Below are 16,765 nucleotides of genomic sequence, written 5' to 3'. Positions count from 1 at the left end.
TACTGTGTAGAAGAAGTTGTAGGAATGTTAGAAGAGTTTGGTCATGTGTGATTTTAACCTGACTGACCAAGGGTTCGCAGGAGTGTAGTCCGCTGTATGTAATTTAGTGGGCTCACAGGAGTCGTGAATAGCCTTGATCTGAACGTGCGAGCCAAGGAGTCAAAGTTCTTGTTAGATTTAAGGTGACAATGCCGGACGAAGTTTATGGCCTAAACGTGAGAGGAGACGCTTGGAATTTGAGTCTTGTTTTGAAATGACCGTTCACAGGACCAAAGAAGGTTAAGAATATAGTCATAAAGAGTAGAGTTCTGCTGAGGTGATAGACTTTTGCTCCGAAAGTGTCAAATGAAATGTCAATGAAGTCACCAGCAAGAAGACTAAGATGGCGTCTAAGAAGAAGGGTCAACTTAACGGACGACGCGAAGAGATGAAGCTATGGAAAGAGCTAGAAATGACATCATGGGAAAGTACGTGGTGGGCGTCGAAGGGGCGTTCCACCCATACTGTGATTGTGTATTTTAGGGACAGCACCCCGGGGAGAAGATAGCGAATAGCGGGAACAGCGAAGGCGAAGCAAAGAGCTCAGGGCGAAGAGCAGATGACTTGAGCAGATGCGCTGAGAGAGATCAGAGCGCAAGAGAGCAGTAGGCCGAGGACCCTTAGAGAGCGGATGGGTAGGCAGAGAGGGTACTGCTTCTCGACATAAGTTACCATTAGAGGCTAAGAGAGTTTGAACTTCTTTGGAAGTCAAACTGCTGACACCTTTTTTAGGTAAGGTACTTGCGAAGTAGGGATGTCACCTAGCATAGAGTAGGGACAGATTTAACTTGTTTATTTTCTCTTTCTTTAGATGACGCAACGGAACCACATTGTGTCTATGCTTTTTAATTTGTTGATTCTGGAACTGATAAATTGTATTCGCTTGTAGACTGAGGTTCTTTAGGGAATATATGTTCCTTCTAGTTCCTGTATACTTATTGAATCTTATCCTGAGAGGATTGTATTTGCAACTTTTCTTGATTTTATATTAAACCTTTCAAACTTTATCAGTTGTAAGTGGTTCTTCAGAGTTGCGTCAGTTTATGGGGTTTATCTAACCTATGCGGGGTTTGCCTTTTACTCAATGACAGAAAATAATCGATCCAAATTTGACGAATGAGATAGGTATCAAAGTGATCAGAAAAGGTATCAAAATCTCATTCCCCGCAGTTGGTAGCAGAGAAAGATGGTTTTCTTCTTGAGGAAGACAACCTAGGTCAGGTTTAGATTACCCCAAGGTCCCTAGTCATCGACGACCAGAAGAAGAATCCCTGCCGAAGACGGTGCTGACGGTGCGTCGAGAGAAAAGCAGCAGAGTCGGTCGGGAGTGAGTATAAGGGTCATGCGTTGTAAGATTGCGGTGTTTTATGTTGTACCTGTGTTGTAATGTCAAGCGGAGTTGAATGCCTGTAGTGTGATTGAGGGAAGGTTGTGAGCGCGCGCAACCGGATAAAATCTTAAGTTCAAGGAGAGCTTAAGTGGTTCGGGTGTATCGAACACCCAGAGTAATTGTCTACCATTGTAAAGGGGGTCATGAGGTACCATTGATCGCCCGACAGACCGATGATAGGGGGAGCGTAAGAGTGAGTGTATGAGTAACGCACGCTGGTCGTACGTTTACTGTGTGTAAGTAACCTATCAGTTAAGGCGAGCGTCTGAACGTGAGAGGGAAGACGTTTCGCCAGTTGAGGTGACAATTACAGTTAGACTGTGGACGTACAGTCAGAGAAAAGTGATCGCTTGGACGGAAGTAGTCATTTTTCGGTGTATGAATGAGACGCATGCAAGACCGCGAGACGAGCTGAGAAAGGAGGGGAACTGCTGCAGAGGGGACGAGTGACGTCAGCGTAGAGCCGCGCTGGGATTGGCCGGTTGGAGTAGAACCGCGCTGGGATAGGCCGATTAGCGAGAGCCGCACAGGGATTGGTGGTTGTCATCGGGAAGTAAACAAGGAAGAGAATTAATAAGGAAAATCGTAGATTTTGAAAATGAAGTGTTTTAAGCGTTTAAGGGCGATCTTTAGGAGAGATAGAAGAAATTTATATGCAGGAGAAGAAGCTCCACCAGAAGGCACACCAGCTTATCATATGGCAGTAAATGTAGGCTTACACTCAATACTATGGATCTCTGAGTGGAATAAGCTAACAGAAGGGAATAAGGAACTGACGTTTCCGAGATACGGGACGTTTAAGCTAGAAGTATTGAACCAACTAAAAGCAGTAATGCTCGCAACGAAACCTCTACCGAGGCCAACACAGTTCGAAGCCCTTAGTGTATGGTTTAGAGCAGCACACGAAAAGAGCGTGAGTAGACGCCAAGAAAGAGTGAGACGATCGGTAAAAGCAGTGCAGGATGCAAAATGGGATGATGAAGCTAAAAAGTGGAGGGTGCAAAAGATAGAAGCAGACAAACTGTTCACAATGCTAGAAGCTACGGGAGAAAAGAAACCCCTAGAAGAAGATGAGGATAGCGAGCCAGATGAGGATCTGATAGAGAGGCTATTAATGGATAGACCACCTCCGTACAACAGAGAAGCCGAAAGTCCCGTACTACAGCAAGGGGACGGAGCTAGATGGGGGGAATATAAACCGCTCCCAGTAACAGAGTGGGATACCAAGAAAGGTGAGGAAGTACCTCAATCTAGTTCCGAACAGAGAGTAGTAGGAAGATTCGTGGTCCAGAAGGTGCCAGAAACGCAGCATGCAAGGTCGTATCAAATGCCAGATGCTCTACAAGTACCTGTTACCATAGGCCCTATAGTGTCAATCTACAACCCAGAGGGGGTCCAGCAGGAGGAACAGGCACGATGGGACAGGGAAAGGGCAGAGATGGAGAATAGGAACAACACGATAAATCCTCAGAGGCAGTCGCTAGGACCAATGAGTCGGAGTACCCCATTAGATTCCGCAACGGGTCCCTGGATAGAACAAGGGGGTCAAAGAGGACAGATGGATTTGAGGGGACCGAAAAAGAAATCCTATAAGGAGTTAAGGGAATATTTGAGAGAATGGGATGCTGCCGAAGAGACTCAGAATAAAAGATTAGAAACAGGAGCAGAATGGAGAGATCAGGATAACAGGATCCTCTCTCATTGTGGAGCTGGCGAAAGCAGCCCGGAGTGGGAGAGAGGGAGTCAAGGAAGCAGAGGAGATACTTGCCATACTACCAGTGGCAATAGGCAAATGTGCGACGACAGGAGTGCAGGGTGTGGGGGAGTGCCTCGCGTCATCCTTAGTGAGGGAGAACGAAGGACGCAGGAGTACCGAAATAGTTTCAGGTGCACTCACCATGCCCCGGACGAAAATGTGCAACATTGGAATCACGGGAACATGGAGAGTCGCGAAGGGTCTCGCCATGCATCCGGTGATCACGGACGAAGTCAGGGAAATATAGGGAGTCGCGAAACGTCTCGCCATGCATCCGGTGATCACGAACGAGATCGCGGGAACATGGAGGACCATGAAGGACCTTATCGGTTATTGAGCGACACCAGACAGCAAGGGATTTGCAGTGAAACAGAACAGCACGGAGGGTCCTATATTGTATCTAGAGAAACCGAGCCGAAGAGACGGAATGTAGTGATGGGGAATGGATCAATGTTCCACCATACCCCAAGGGAAGATGGAAAAGCTTGGGATCTAGAGAGGTGGGAACAAAGAGATGCAAGAAGAACTCCTCATAACTCACCTGTGCTTAGACGTAGGGCGCATAGTGGAGGTGAGAGGGGTGTGAGCGAACAACCTAGGACTGACGTACTGAGAGCTGAAATAAAAGCAAGACGGCTTGATGTAATGAGCTTGAAATCAGACTTGGATGAAATAATAGATGGCACAGTGGCAATGGAAAGGTTAGAGCTGTATGAACCAGATGAAATACTGTTTTTATCTAAGGATGTTACTCGGAAAGCAAGGGCAGCTCATGAAAAATTATCTGAATTGGCTGACAGGTATATGATAGACATGACACGAACTAAAGCTTTACAGGCCAACCATAGGCTAAATTACACGGATCAGGATCTAGATGAGCGTAGGACGATTGGGCTAAGAGTACACATAAAGGAACTGATCCTGTGTATCAGAATATGGAGGGATCTGGATAAATGGGAGGAAAGATGGTCCAAGAGGGGATCCGTCAGAAGGAGTACACTTGCGAGGTCCCAGGATGGAGAGCTAATGCGAATGGAAGCTTTTCCTTTGCGAGAAATCGTGAATGGAAATTACGTCCATGTGCCCTGGAGTAGGGGGGATTTAGCAGCATTTACTAATTCTTTCCCCAAGCTTAGAGAGAACCCCGTGGAGTGGTATAAGCAGGTAGAGAGATTCGTGAAGATCTCTAAGGTGCTGTGGATCGATTTGAACACCTTGTTCGATATCGTAGTACCCGGAGATTTGTGGACGGCATGCAAACTTAGTGTTGAATGGCCCGCTTGTGAGCCTCCGAGAGATACCCGGACAAACGGTCCATCAGATAGAGTCATGGAAAAATACGAGAGAGTAATAACATGGCTAAAAGAGAAAGTGCCGGTGCAGGACATAGACTGGGTTAAGATAGATCGAACAACTCAGGAACCTAAAGAGACCGTTCACGAGTTCTATGAGAGGTTACTGAAAGCATTCAAACAGTACAGTGGGTTAGACGTAATGGATCCTAAAGACATAGGACAGTTTGTGTCGAAGTTTGTCTTAGGATTGAGACCAGACATAAGCCTGATGATTCAACAGCATTTGATCTGTTGGCAGAACAAACCTTTAGATGAGATTCTGAGGTATGCGAGGTACTGTAGCGACGAAATAGATTCGAAGGCAAAGAAACTTAAGGAAAAGCTGATGTTGGTGCAGATGCAATCAGCTGGAAAGGGTGGACAGTGGCAACAGGGAACAGGAACGCCAGGAAAGAAACAGAATAATCAAAACAGAGATGAGGAAGAAAGACCGAGACCGAGAATAGATATCGCGACACTGAAAAAGACAACAAGGTGCCATCAGTGTAACGAAGTGGGACATTGGAGACGCGAGTGTCCTTATAATGTTGAGTCAGGGGAATTAGAACAGGAGGAGGAAGAGGTACAGAACAACGTGGTTAAGGGAGCAGTAGTCTCGAAGGGAAAGTTTATCAAAGGGGGGATTCAGACTCCTCGAGCCCCGTTTCCTCAACCGCCTCGCATTGCAAATGGAGGGAAAATCTATAGACAAATGCCATTGTTCGTAGGAGGAGAAGAATGCTACTACGTTGATCCTCTTACAGGGCAGCGAGTGAATAGGGAGGAAGACTGTACTTTAGGAGCAGCCCTGGAGGTAGATCAGAGAGGACCATACGTAGAGGCTGAAGTGGCTGGATGTCCTACGACCTTTTTGGTGGATACGGGGCCACTCGATCCACTTTGAGATCAGCGGTAGTCCCAGGTCTGCCAATGTCGGGAGAGACGATCCAGGTGGTAGGAGTCGCAAACAGGAGGATGACGAATCCTCTAACAGAACCAGTGTCAGTGAAGATAGGGAATTACAGTGACGAACATCAGTTTGTGATTTGTGATTCTAGCCCTGTGTGTTTGCTAGGAAGAGATCTGTTGTGTAAACTGAATTGCACAATACATTGCACACCTGAAGGAGTAGAAGTGCAGACCAACGATGAAGATGCCGATTTTAAGGTTGTAAACTCGCAAGGATGCGTGGAACTATATCCTACCTTAACAGTGGAGGAGCTACCACAGGACTTGAGGGAGAAAGTGTCAGCTGAGGTGTGGGATTTTACAGGAGAAGAAATAGGATTGATCAAAGGGGTAGAACCAGTCAAGATCATGGTAAGACCCAATGCCGAGTATCCAAGAACACCACAATATAAGTTGACACCGGAGACGATTGCAGGAATAAAGCCTGTGATTGAATCCATGATTAAACAGGGAATACTGAAGGAGATCATGGGTAGTCCATGTAACTCCCCGATCATGGGTTTGCAGAAGCCTAGTGGAAAATACAGAATAGTGCAGGACCTTCGAAAGATTAATAATATTGTTGTCTCATGTTGTCCAGTGGTACCGAATCCATCAGTGATATTGTTTCAGATACCGTTCCAAGCTGAATGGTTCACAGTGATAGACTTGTGCCAGGCTTTCTTTTCGATTCCTTTAGATGAGGAGAGCCAGTATTTGTTCGCTTTTAAGCTGGAAAATCGCGTTTTAACATGGTGTCGTATCCCCCAGGGGTAAACAGAAAGCCCATCGATTTTTAACAAGCTGCTGAAGAAAAATCTTGAGAGCCTAGTACTGCCCAAGAATTCGGTTCTGGTCCAGTACATAGACGACCTCCTCGTTGCGTCAGAAACTGAGGAAGCTTGCAAGGTAGACACCATCACCTTATTAAATCACTTGGCCGAGAACGGACACAAGGTATCTCCAAGTAAATTGCAATATTGTCTGACTGAAGTGCAATACTTGGGCCATAGGATTGAAAAGGGAAAACGGAAGGTGTCTCCAGACAGAATAGAGGCGATCATGAAAATGAACGCGCCTAAAACGCAAAGAGAAGTCAGGATGTTTCTAGGCATGGTCGGTTATTGTCGACAGTGGATAGCCAACTTTTCACTGAAGGCAAAACCTTTACTACAACTGACGCACAAAGGAGTGAGTGATCCGGTACCATGGGACAAAGATTGTTTGATGGCGTTTTTGCAGCTGAGGGAGGACTTGTGTCGTGCCCCGGCTTTAGGAATGCCTGATTACACAAAACCATTCTTGCTTTACTGCTGCGAAAGAGAGGGTTGCGCTTTAGCAGTTTTGGCCCAGATACACGGAGATGCGCGTAGGCCAGTTGCTTATTTTTCGGCTACATTAGATCCAGTAGCCGCAGCGTTGCCCGGATGTCTCAAATCCGTAGCTGCAACGGGTGTCAGCATTGAACGATGTGAAAGTGTGGTAATGGGACATCAGTTAGTGGTGTACGTACCGCATTCTGTGGAATTGTTAATGACCAGGACTAAGACTCAGCATTTGACGAATAGCAGGCTCACACGCTACGAGCAAGCCATATTGGCTGCCGAGAATGTGACCCTAAAAAGATGCTCCGTCTTGAATCCTGCTACTTTGATGCCACTTCCAAATGATATTTATGATGAAATTTGTACAGATCATGACTGCCTTGATGTGACTGAACTATGCACCAAACCGAGACCAGATATCGTAGATGAGCCATTGACTGACCCCGATGAAATATTCTTTGTTGATGGTTCATGCGTAAGAGACGATATCGGTCAGCTGAGAGCAGCTTATGCAGTTTGTACTATTACCAGAGTTGTAGAAGCCGCTTGCCTGGAAGGAGTACATTCCGCTCAGGTAGCTGAAATTATTGCTTTGACGCGTGCCTGTTTAGCAGGTAACAAAATTCGAGTCACCATATACACCGATAGCCAGTATGGTTTCGGGGTAGTTCACGATTACGGGCAGTTATGGTCTCAAAGAAGTTACATGACCTCCTCGGGTTCTCCCATTAGGAATGGAGAATTCGTGAGATTATTGTTAGAAGCATTGCAAGGCCCGACAGCCATAGCGGTTGTCAAATGTGCCGCGCACAAGAAAAATGTAGATTTTGTGTCGCAAGGCAACCGTTACGCAGATGAAGTAGCGCGTTACTGCTCGGAACAGGGATATTCTCACACCAATGTAGAAGTGTGGGGAATACAAGAAAGAACTGAGTTAACTATGTTGTTAGACACTGTAGATACGTGGGACGAATTGAAAAATGTTCAGGAAAATGCACCAGATGATGAGAAAAAGGGCTGGGAAACAGCTGGATGTACTAAAAGTGAAATGAACTTTTGGATCTCTGCAGATGGGAGAGCAGTTTTACCAAATGAACTTGTTAGTCCAATGGCAAGGAAATTGCATGGATCAGCACACATAGGTAGAGATGCTATGGTGAGAGTATTCAGACAAACATGGTTTAATCCGAAGTTTAGAGTAGCGGCAGAAGCAGTATGTCAGCGTTGTGCGATCTGTCAGCAACTAAACGTAGGAAAGAGAACACCAGTCACGTTGAGTCACATAGGAAGGTCTGGGGGGCCTTTCAATAGAATGCAGCTTGATTTCATCGAAATGCCCAGATGCAATAGACTCAGATACGTTTTAGTGATTGTTTGTATATTTTCTAGATGGGTTGAAGCTTACCCTACACGTAGGTGCGATACACTCACAGTAGCGAAATTGTTACTTAGAGAGTTGATACCGAGGTTTGGGGTGCCATCCTCTTTGGAATCGGACAGAGGAACTCATTTTAACAGCGAAATAGTGAAAATGTTATGTTCAGCTTTGAGTATCGATCAGAAGCTCCATTGCAGTTATCGACCAGAAGCTTCAGGGATTGTAGAACAAATCAACAGTACAATCAAATCCAGACTCGCCAAAGTTTGTTCATCGACATCCCTGAGTTGGCCAGACGCACTTCCATTGGTTCTTATGAGCATACGTAGCACACCAGATAGAAAAACAGGTCTCTCTCCACACGAAGTGCTAATGGGGAGAGCTATGAGATTGCCATCGGTTCCGACTGCAGCGTTATTGAACATCACAGACGATTTGATCTTGGACTACTGCAAGGGACTATCTGATGCCATTAATTCTGTGTCCCTCCAGGTCCAGGCTGCAGAGGTTCCATCAGCACAAGACTTGTGCCATGACCTGTGTCCGGGGGACTTGGTCCTGGTGAAGAAGCACGTCAGGAAGAACTGCTTAGACGTGCGCTGGCGAGGACCGTTTCAAGTCATACTGGTTGCGAACACTGCAGTAAAGTGTGGAGGCCTGCCCAACTGGATACATGCCTCACACACCCGAAGAGTGCCAACACCTCTAGAAGAAACAGCTCCTCTCTCGGATGAGAATCCAGCGGAAAGCGGAGAAGCCACAGAGGGGGAAAGCCAAGCTGTAGAGGTGATCGAAGAGGCTGAGCCTGTGTCGGAACAGGTTGATGACGGTCAGGACACCAGTGGGACCGAAGTCGCCTCAGGAGAAGAGAGTAACTGGGAGTTCGAATCAGATACCGAACAAGCTGAGAGTGATCAAGAGACAAGTCCAAGAACAAGGAGCAGGAGGACAAGGAGTGACGAAGCTAGTTGGCCGGAGAGAAGGAGAAGGCCAAGCTTAAAAGCACAGCAGGAGAGAACCCTTGTCCCGATCGCTGAAGAATCGGATCAAGAAGAAGAAACTACGGATTCAGGCTCTGAGAGTCCAAGAAGATCGAGAAGGGTACGTGTGCCCTGCAGAAGGTACGCCACCCCAGAGTGGACTTATCTAGCAGATGTCTTGGGGACAGAAATCTGGGAGAGTGAGAGAAGTGAAAGTGATCGATCTCGATCCATTTGTGGCAGTGGAGATATGGATGTTGACGCCTGGACTCGAGACTGAGGGGTTACTGACTTTCACACTTCCCATACCCCCATACCTGAGTCGGATCAAAGATCTAGTGCTAAATCGATTACAGTTTCCGACTTTTGGTCATCAAATACCAGAAGAAGAAGAAAAAGTTGTTCGTTTTGAATTATTGGAACATGTTATTAAAGCTGCAGGTACGAGAATAATTGTAGATGCATAAAGACTTTTGTGTTTAAGCTATAAAGAAGAAGATAACCTAGAGCCGAGTGGAAAGAAGAATAAAATTAGGGATTACATTTAGAGGACGGAGAAGGGTTAGGGTTGTCTGTTGCTGAAGATAAAAAGACATTGTTGCGGAAAAGAGACTTTTGTTGATAAAAGAGCGCTTTACAGACTGAGAAATTGAACAAAGCAAATAAAGCAAAGACTGAAACTGAAAAACTTTTCTTCGAAAAAGAACGAGCTACGCTGTTTGATAACATGGAGAACGGCAACCCAAACCGAAAAGCCAATTGCATAATAGGTACACTAATAGCAGTAGTAATTTTTCTCATAATTACAGTAGTGACCATATCATACATTGTAGGACATGAAAGTGAAAAAGAAATAACAGATGTAAAGCCTGTAACGACTTTGAAACCTGCTCTTGTTGGGAAGAAGGAGGAGAGCAATGTGATCCGTGAAAAGGCGTTACTGGCAGATGAAGCTCGTAGGTTACACGTTGACGAGTCACAGGGAAACTTTAGATCAAACGCATATGCCAAACTATTGTACGAGTATATTGATGCCATGGAGGCCAAAGATTGCTATGTTTGTATGCAATTGCCGGCTTCTGTAGATGAAGGCATCAGATATCATCATCTCCCACTGACTTATGGGATAACATGTAGTTTACTGCTCAGTATATTTTATGGTAGAGAAGGGTTCGAGTACTACTTTTCAAATTATGATTCGGTACTGCCTGAAGTTCCGAATTATAAACAAATGAATAAGTGGGACTATTATAAAAAGGAGGATAGATTAGCCAAATTCTTTCTTCCTTGGGATACATTAGATACATCATACGCACGCAGAAATATTCTGACTTGCAAAGTGTCAGAGGTAGAGAAAAAGTTCATAGGACAAGTAGATGACCGATACAGAAGGCAGAAGATTCTAAAAATGTCAGGACAGTGGAAAACTGATTGGAACGAAGAAGAGAAGGCACATAAAAAGAAAGGTAGCAATGGTCCAATAGCTTTGGATAGAACGCAGAAAGGAAAGTTATGTTTGACTCGAAGCAAGACATATTATGAGAGTGTATTTGTAGGTGAAGTAAATTGCGAACATGCTTTTAGGTTAGAGTACTATACGAAAGATTTTATGAAAGGGATGCAAGCTATTCCAAATGTATATTTTGTATGTGGAAGAAATGCCTATGTAAAACTGCCTGACAATTGGTATGGTTCGTGTTACTTGGCAATTGTCTTCCCCAAAATATATCATGCAAAGGATTTAGCGATCATAGAAGGAAAGGCTTCGACAAGAGCGAAAAGAGAAGTAGGAGATGCTGAAGTAGTTGGAGACATATTTGGAGCGATGTTTCCTATGTTAGGTTTAATCCTTAACGATGTTAAGATCAGGAGACTAGCTACAGTCGTAGATAGATTGTCTGCTAGTACTGCAAGGTCATTGATGCTAGTAGAAGGAGAGATGCAATCAATTAGAGCAATGGTTCTTCAGAATCGCCTTGCTTTAGATGTTCTGCTAGCAAAAGAGGGCGGAGTCTGCAAGGCTTTGAAGGTCCAGGAATGTTGTACTTATATTCCTGATAATTCAAAACCACTTGAGAAAGTCATACAAAACATTACAGAGATACACCAAGAAATAGAAGATTTAACAAAAGTAAATGTTTGGGAAAAAGTAGGTCATGGAGTAGGAAAGGTTGGAAGTTGGTTTGCCAACCTTGGTAAAAGCATTGTGTGGTACATATTAAAACCTGTATTGATAATATTAATTTGCATAATTACATTGTTAGGGTTAGTGAAACTATACAAATGGTATAGGTCGAACCGGTTACAAAGGTCCATGAGAGAACAAGAAAGGAGATTAGCTGCTTTACAAGATCAACAGTATAAAAGTTTAAGAGCTCTCGAAACGATAAAAAGAGGGAATCTTGTAACTAGTTCTGTGTAAAGGTGTTATTCAAATTGCATTTAGTGATGACCCCTAGAGGTCATCAAAGGGGGGAACTGAGAGAGCGCAATTTGAATAAAAAGTATATCCGAACCATATTCACAAGCATATAACGCAAACGTAGAAACTGTAACGTGAAGTTAACACCTATAGCGTGAAGTTAGCCGATGTAACCAAAGTAATATAGGAAATGTATTCTGTATTCACTTTAGAAATGCATTAGATTTAGAAGGCCCGTATACATAGTGGGCTAATGTAGAGATGTGTAGAAATGCTTACGAACAGTAGAACGTGCAAAGTAGAATTCATGTACGTGTGTAATGCTAAATGGAGAAAGCGGAGAAATGTAAACCGAAGAAATGTGCAGAGCATATATAGCACTGTGTAACGAACGAGAATATAACTTTATATTCTATGTAAAATGTATTCACTCATAATCAAAGGATTTGCTAAATACGATTATATATAAATGTGTGTTAAAGGTTATACTGTGTAGAAGAAGTTGTAGGAATGTTAGAAGAGTTTGGTCATGTGTGATTTTAACCTGACTGACCAAGGGTTCGCAGGAGTGTAGTCCGCTGTATGTAATTTAGTGGGCTCACAGGAGTCGTGAATAGCCTTGATCTGAACGTGCGAGCCAAGGAGTCAAAGTTCTTGTTAGATTTAAGGTGACAATGCCGGACGAAGTTTATGGCCTAAACGTGAGAGGAGATGCTTGGAATTTGAGTCTTGTTTTGAAATGACCGTTCACAGGACCAAAGAAGGTTAAGAATATAGTCATTAAGAGTAGAGTTCTGCTGAGGTGATAGACTTTTGCTCCGAAAGTGTCAAATGAAATGTCTATGAAGTCACCAGCAAGAAGACGAAGATGGCGTCTAAGAAGAAGGGTCAACTTAACGGACGAAGCGAAGAGATGAAGCTATGGAAAGAGCTAGAAATGACATCATGGGAAAGTACGTGGTGGGCGTCGAAGGGGCGTTCCACCCATACTGTGATTGTGTATTTTAGGGACAGCACCCCGGGGAGAAGATAGCGAATAGCGGGAACAGCGAAGGCGAAGCAAAGAGCTCAGGGCGAAGAGCAGATGACTTGAGCAGATGCGCTGAGAGAGATCAGAGCGCAAGAGAGCAGTAGGCCGAGGACCCTTAGAGAGCGGATGGGTAGGCAGAGAGAGTTTGAACTTCTTTGGAAGTCAAACTGCTGACACCTTTTTTAGGTAAGGTACTTGCGAAGTAGGGATGTCACCTAGCATAGAGTAGGGACAGATTTAACTTGTTTATTTTCTCTTTCTTTAGATGACGCAACGGAACCACATTGTGTCTATGCTTTTTAATTTGTTGATTCTGGAACTGATAAATTGTATTCGCTTGTAGACTGAGGTTCTTTAGGGAATATATGTTCCTTCTAGTTCCTGTATACTTATTGAATCTTATCCTGAGAGGATTGTATTTGCAACTTTTCTTGATTTTATATTAAACCTTTCAAACTTTATCAGTTGTAAGTGGTTCTTCAGAGTTGCGTCAGTTTATGGGGTTTATCTAACCTATGCGGGGTTTGCCTTTTACTCAATGACAGAAAATAATCGATCCAAATTTGACGAATGAGATAGGTATCAAAGTGATCAGAAAAGGTATCAAAATCTCATTCCCCGCAATGTCATAATCTAGTGTTGTATGTGAATGAGTAATTGCAGCCACTAAAACAGTTAGCTAACAAGTTCCCTGCAACACGTACACCAACATGTTGATGACTGAAGGTCTGAATGGCATGAGCCTGTGGCAAATCTTCTTTCTGAACTGCCACCTTTCCCCAAAGCAACTTATGCTTGATAGCATTACCTTTATAATCTCTGAATTTATTCAAGTGCCAATAATGTATATTATCATTTAAGGACTGGATGCAGTAATAGGAATCACACACTATAAGTGTGGGGAATTCTGGATCCATATTCTGCAGTGCTAGAACCAAAAGGTTTCAATCCAACAATCTGAGGAGTACAGTTACCTAAAGTTTCTGTATATGTTTTATGTGCCTGACCTACACCATCTTAAATGACACCTTTAACTACATCACATGCAGCTGGTTGCTTGGTACCAATCACAGAGACCCCCCTTTGAGAACAGAGTATCAGGTACTTGGCAGAGACGGTTCTGTAAAATAAATGATTCAGGGAAGAGCTATCATTTTAAAGAGAGAGTTAATGTATGCCAATGTTGTTCCTTAAGCGCCTTAAGCATAGTGGGTCTCGTTATTTCTTTTCAGGTCACTCTTCAGATGACCTTTTATTCTACATCTTGACTCTGTCCCTTCACCCCCTTCTTTAGCACTTAAGAATTCAGCACTAGAGGCTTTTAGTGACTTTAGAATAGTATCTATAGACACTTCCTTTTTCTTTTCTTTTTTATAGACCACAGATTACTCAGTTGTTGATAAATAGAATTAGGGGGATTTAATCCGTATGAGTCTTTAAAATGTCCCTCAGGCCCTCCGGTCAGTGTATTTGAATGTCTTGGCAACCCAACTGCAGGTGGTGGTGAGAGACTGTGGTGCATCGGGATCAAAATGGGTTCATCCTGGGACATGCGACCCACCTAAACCTGAGACGACAATGTGGCTACTGCAGGGGCACAACTCTACCCACGGCTCAATGTCTTGCTTGATGCAGAAAAAGCTTTCCATTTCATGGAGTGGCCATACCTCTTTGGGATCCTGGCCATAAAATAAATTAAATAGGTCAATCTACTGTGCTATAGACCAGGAGCAATTCCAAGAATGTAGCTCACCGGTCACGCCTCCCAGATTTTTCATGTGCAGAGGGATATACAGCAGGGGTGTCCACTTTCGCAGATGCTGTTTGCCCTAGCGATAGAGGCATTGGCAGAATGCATACAGATTAATACGCAGATTTGGGGTTAGCAGGAAGGTTCTGGGTGGGAAGAGTATATATTGATATACGCAGATAAAATGTTGCTGTACTTGACGAGAACAGACCAAAGACTGACTAGAGCTGGTGCCCAGAGAGGTGAGGTCTAGTCCTAGTATTGCATTGATGTCGTATAGATCATGTACATACAGAGGATCAGAATATGGATCACATATGGTAAAATAATGTCCAATCAATATGTATAAAATTTTTAAATTGCAGTGACAAAGTTGTTGTGCATAACGGTCCTGAAGAAAGCTAGGGAGAGTTATCCAACAAGCTGAAACATGTCGAACAGATAAGCAGTCACTAATTTCAACTGCTTTTTTTCCTTCTTCTCACTATTTTTAAGTAGGAATACAACTCTGCGATTGGAATCAAGAGGAACACTATTACTCTGTGTCTCCATTGTTTATCCTATTTTAAACACACTCACTTTTTTCCCTTTTGTTCTTGCACTGCACTGACTAGAAAAGAAAGCTTTTCTTCATCACTCTTTTCCTTATGTAAGAACCCTACAAGAGGATACAACTCTTTCAGTTTGTTCCCCTCCTGGATGGAGAAAGGACGAGGAAGAGTTGTTTGGAATCCCAGATGATGACACAGGGTACTTAATGTGAAATGATGTGATACCCATTATCCTGAAGTGAGACTCGTTATTTCTTTTCAGGTCTCACTTCAGATGACCTTCTATTCTACATCTTGACTCTGTCCCGTCACCCCCTTCTTTAGCACTTAAGAATCCAGCACTAGAGGTTTTTAGCAACTTTAGAATAGTATCTATAGACAATTCCCTTTTCTTTTGTTTTTTATAGACCACGGGTTACTCAGTTGTTGACTGCCAAGACATTCGCCAGGATTTTACTGTAAGCATTGAGCAGAGAAATTGGGCAATAGGATCCTCATCTCTTACGGGGATTACCTGCTTTCGGAATGAGAACGAATGTCACCATTCTCATATGTTCCATAGTTGCCCTGTTGTAGGTGCCTTCACAAATGCCATATGGAAACAGATTGTGGAACAACTCAATAGAGAACCCATTCGGGTCCAGTGCCTTCCCCATCTGCATCTGTCTCATAGCTACCTATTCCACCAAGATGTTTGCCTCTAAGTCCCTCACTTGTGTGGATCCCAGATGTCACACCGGACAGTCATCTACAAAAGCCAGTACCTCCTTCTCTGGGAACGATAGCTTCCCGCTCTAGGTTTCAATATAAATCGCTGAGTTTTGGCAGAGCTATGTCTATGTAGGGCACACAATCTTAGTCAGGGTAAGTCAGATACACAACCTAAATTAACTTGTGCTCACACTCTAGTAGCTTGGCACAAATCAGCCTGGCTTAACTAGGAAGTCAATGTGTAAAGTATTTTTGTAACACATACATTTCAGTAAACAGTGAAAACACAACAAAAAAACTCCAAATCAGTTTAGATAAATAGAGAATATTTATCTGAGTAAATCAAGGACATATTGACAAAAACTTGAGGTTGCACTAGACTGGTGTGAATCCAATGTTCTGGCTGACCGTAATGGAGGTCAGGCCAGCTACGGGTCCCACGCAGGGCCTGCAGGAAAAGTACCATGTATGGAGCAAGCGTCAGTGTCGAGGACTCCCTGATTCAGTTCTGATTCAGGCAGCCAGGTTGATGCATCAAAGTCAAGGCGCACAGTTAGTTTCAAAGGCTTGGCACTGGCTTGTAGTAAAGCTTCTCAGCAGCATCATCAGATTGGCACTGCCCTGTCATTAAACCTCGCAGTTGGGACTCACATTGCATTCAAATTGCCACTGCGTTGGTGTCAGAGGACACTGTGCTGGTTCTGATATGTTCAAAGGGGTCACTGTGTACATTTGTGCAGAAAACCGCTGCAGAACCCACTCCTGAGGCCCAGGACTGAAGGGGGCAACTCAGGCAAGGGTAGGTCTCAGAGATGGCAGACTACAACAGCACCAACAGTGTTACAAGAAGTATTTTGTGACCTAAGACTTCAGAGAACAGGAAACCAAGCTCCAAATCTTTATCCCTTCCCAATAGGAAATTACACTCAAAAGATATTTTAAAGCAATCCCAATGTTAACCTGTGTATGGAATAGGCTTTGCAGTAGTGAAAAACGAATTTAGCAGTTTTTTACAATCAGGACATGTAAAGTTTATAAGGACATGTCTTATCTTTGAAATTCACTGCATCCTGCCCAGAGGGCTGCTCAGGGCCTACGTTAGGGGTCCCAAATGTAATAAAAGAGAATGTATGGGCCTCACAAGGAGATTA

At 43.8% G+C, this 16,765-nt stretch overlaps 1 protein-coding gene across 2 annotated transcripts in view; it reads right to left on the bottom strand.

Moving 5' to 3' along the window:
- Positions 1-16,765, bottom strand: part of LOC147701152 (sialic acid-binding Ig-like lectin 16) — a 557,018-nt gene that overhangs the window by 325,642 nt on the left and 214,611 nt on the right. The gene's annotated exons all lie outside the window — the stretch shown is intronic.

The sequence above is a fragment of the Lissotriton vulgaris genome, chromosome 7 (genome assembly GCF_964263255.1).
Source record: "Lissotriton vulgaris chromosome 7, aLisVul1.2, whole genome shotgun sequence".
Lineage (NCBI taxonomy): Eukaryota > Metazoa > Chordata > Amphibia > Caudata > Salamandridae > Lissotriton > Lissotriton vulgaris.
This window is presented reverse-complemented; position numbering and strand designations above follow the sequence as displayed.